We start from the raw sequence: 4293 nt of genomic DNA on the forward strand, positions 1-4293 counted from the left end.
ACCAATGTTTGTTTCTAAAATGTATGTAAGTGTAAAATAACCAATGTGTGTGAAAAACCTTGTAAATCAATGCATTTTTAATACCCCATGTGAGTTTTATAACCATATTATTGACTCGGAATGCCTATACACAACGTTCTCCAGGCGTTGGAATGTTATGACGTTTGTCACCCCAAACGGTGGACTGCAGCTAACAGTCAGGGCGCGGGTTGTCAAGCCCATATAGATCTATACACAAACACCATGCTCCCCCTCCAAGGGATTCTGGTATATAATACAGGACTTGAAATGTGTACTCGAACGTACATGAAGTTAGTGTCTCACAAAATCGTGGTATAAAAACAGATCTACTTGTTAAAATGTTACGTTTGTTCTTGTATACGAAAGTGACTTCTTGAAATTCATGTTTCTAGTACATAAGAGTTAGAAATTTGTTCGTAAAACTATACCTATTATAGTTTTCTAAAAGTGTGTCTTGTTTGTTTAGAAATACCTAGAAAAGGAATCATTTGTTATGAAAGCATAGATTTTTGGAGTAGAGTCTAAGATAGACAAGTATACATATAATCTAAGAAAAGTTTAGTTTATGCATGCATTACAACAATTTATATTTCAAAAGATAGAATGCTATTTTAACATATGTTATATATATGAAAGTTCCTTATAAGGTTTGTAAATCGCATGTGATTTGGATAAATAAAAGCATATAAAAGAGTTCTTTATGTAACACACGATAATACTCGTGTGTTTCATTTGTAATTCCCCCCTTGAAAGCATATAAAAGAATTTACAAAACATTTAAAAGGTAAATTAAGGGGTATGAACTCACTTGAAAGTTTGAAGATAGCGAGATGGAAAACCGGGCAGAGTTTCGTCTCGGGAAACGGATTTTTCTCGGGATTCTCGGGAATCTCGGGAGTAAAATCGACCCTCGGGACTTGAGCAAAAAGACAAGAGCTTCGAGTTTGAACGGGCACGGAAAACGAGGCAATATCGTGAGAGAAATAGAGAAATGAGCATTTTTCTCGGAAGCCTTCGCATGCTATTTATAGGGGGGTCTGAGAAGCCTCGTACGCGGGGCGTACGCTCGTACGCAGCGCGTACGCGTACGTCATGCATGACCGAAGCCTCGACTGCCTTGGCTTCGGATGGGACGGATCAGTCTGGCGGGTCGAATGGGACGGCGGGTCGGACGGGTCGGTCGGACGGGTCGGTAGCCTCGCATAGGGCGACGTGGACGATCCGAGGCCAAGTCCCTCGGGTACGCAGGGCGTCCAGGGGTACGCAACGCGTACCTCGGATGAGGACGCTGACTCCTCCTTGGATACGGCTTGATTTTTGAATTAAATAAATATATAATTTATTTAATAAACTTCAAAAAATCATATCTTCTTCATACGAACTCCGTTTTCGATGGTCTTTATATCCACGCGTAGGTGAGACTACGCTCTACAACTTTCGTTTAGACTCTGTTGGCAAATTCCGAAATTATTTTTATTATTTATTTTATAACTCATCGTGTTTAAGGAATTTCTTCAAAAATTCATAACTTCTTTATCTGACGTCGGTTTTTGCCAAACTTTTTACCGCTGAAATACCATTGTCGAGACCTTCGATTTTCGTTTAGGTCATTCCGGCCAAAAGTCGCTCGATCTCCGATTCGAGTTTTTAGCTGTCTGTTGCTAAGCTGAACTTGGAAAAATCATAACTTCAATATACGAAGTCGGATTTGGGCGTTCTTTTTACGTACGATAATGGTTTAAAGACATTTAAACATAGAAGGAATTTAAATAGAATTATTTGGACATTTTATTATGAAAGTTAATTTTATTAACTCAAAAGTGGTTACAATACTTGACCTTTTAGGTCATTACAAAGAGTTAAAATATCGGGTTGTCACAGTGTATATGCATAGTCTACTTCAAGAATGTAAAAATGGTTTTGTAAGACCTCTTATGGGTTTTGAACAACAATTAACAATGACTTGATGTCATTTAAATAAACATTTGAAAGGTAAAAAATTTGGTAACAATGTGTTTTTAAGATGTAAAACCATTTCATGCATCACATTTTGTAGCATGTGAAATCCGTTAAATGACAAACATAGTTATAAAATACATATCAATGATTCAATAACATGTTTGTTTCTACTTGTATCCCCCCATTAAAGCATTTAAAATCATTTAAAATATTGATTAGGGGTATGAACTCACTTGATTGATTGAAGAAAGCGTGACGAAAACCGAGCAGAACTTCTACTCGAGAAAGCGGATCTCTCGAGATTCTCGGGAATCTCGGGAATCTCGGGAGCGTAAAACTTCATTCCATACTTGGATATGAAAACGGGACTTTGGGATGGCTCCGAGGGTTGAAACGCAGAGCTTCGGCGCGAGAAAGGAAGGAAATGAGCAAAATTGGCCGGCACCCTTGCATCCCTTTTATAGGGTCTGGAAGCCTCGCGTACGCGGGGCGTACGAGAGTACGCGCTGCGTACTCATGCGTCATGCATGAGCGCATCCTCGGTCGAAACATCGGAGCGACGTGGACGAACCAAAGCCTAGCATCCGAGTACGCTGGGCGTACGAGGGTACGCTGGGCGTACCGGGGATCGGACCGCTGACTCGTTCTTCGGATAATACCGGGTTTTAATTAAATTTATATTTTAATTAATTAGTAAACTTCAAAAATTCATATCTTCCTCATACAAACTCCGTTTTCGACGTTCTTTATATCCACGCGAGGGTGAGACTACGATCTACAACTTTCGTTTAGACTCCGTCGGCTAGTTTTGATTTTATTTTTAATATTATACTTTGAAATGTCCGTTAAAGTTCCATAACTTCTTCATCCGACGTCCGTTTTCGTCAGACTTTTTGCCGTTGCGCTAGTATTGTTGAGCCCTTCGATTCTCATTTAGATTGTGTCGGCTAAAAGTCTCTCGATCTCTATTTTGAGTTTTTAGCTGTCTACTATTATATATGTAACTTAGATAAATCACAACTTCCTCATACGAAGTCAGATTTGGATGTTCTTTTTATGTACGTTTACGGTTTAATGATATCTAAAACTTTTATTTAGATATCTAAGGCTAAAAAATATTGTATTGAAACTTCGTATTTTACGTCTATCAGTATTTCCGGTTTTGCCGAGAATCTTCGGTTGGTCATAACTTCTTCGTTATAACTGTTATATCTGTAACTTAGATAAATCACAACTTCCTCATACGAAGTCAGATTTGGATGTTCTTTTTATGTACGTTTACGGTTTAATGATATCTAAAACTTTTATTTAGATATCTAAGGCTAAAAAATATTGTATTGAAACTTCGTATTTTACGTCTATCAGTATTTCCGGTTTTGCCGAGAATCTTCGGTTGGTCATAACTTCTTCGTTAAAACTCGGATTTTTGGGTTCTTTATATGTATGAAAACCTTGATACGATTCCTACTACTTTATTAAACCCAAATAAGATTTTTGGAAAGTTAAATTTTGACCTAAATTTGACTTGCGTTCCATCATATTGTCTTGAAATATCGGGTTGTCACATCTCCTTTTGACCATAAGTTGTTTTGAGGGTTTGCAAGTCCTTTGAAGCATTTCTACTTAGAGGTTTGGACTTTGGAAGGGACTAGGGCAACAAAACACTCCTTAGAGGAGTTTACGGCCTCATGGTCATTTACCTTTGGTTTTACTACCGTAAACCCTTTTGGAAAAGGGTATTGCCATGTTTTCAAGTCCCTAACTCATCAAGGTAGTTGTCTAAGCTAGTTTTTAGGCCTAAGGAAGGAAAATGACTCATTTGAACACACTTTTGGGTGTTTACGGTTTAGGGAGATCCCCAAACCATAAACACCTATAAATGTTGGTATTTGGTGTTTTTCAACGCTTAAACACGTCAATGTAAGGTTCAAACATGTCAAGGAAGGCATAAACATCCAACTAGGGCTTAGATTAATGACTTAGGCACACTTTGGTGCCTTATATGGTGTTTACGGCTCAAGAACATTCTTGGACCATGAACACCTTGATCCATGTGTTCTTGGCATATTTTCTTGATGCTAACTTGTAATACTAACTCAATAAGACTCAAGGATTGAAATACTTACTATAAGGAAGCTTGAAATATGCTAAAAGTCCAAGAACACTTAGTGTGTGTTCTTGGTGTTTTTGAAAATCTAATCAAAACACAAAAGTGTATGGATGAATAGTTGCACAAACACTAGATTAAGTGTTATATCAACTTGGAATGGATAGAACAGTTACAACTTTGAAGATCATGAATTGTTTCTAGTT

The sequence above is a fragment of the Lactuca sativa genome, chromosome 5 (assembly GCF_002870075.4).
Source record: "Lactuca sativa cultivar Salinas chromosome 5, Lsat_Salinas_v11, whole genome shotgun sequence".
NCBI lineage: Eukaryota > Viridiplantae > Streptophyta > Magnoliopsida > Asterales > Asteraceae > Lactuca > Lactuca sativa.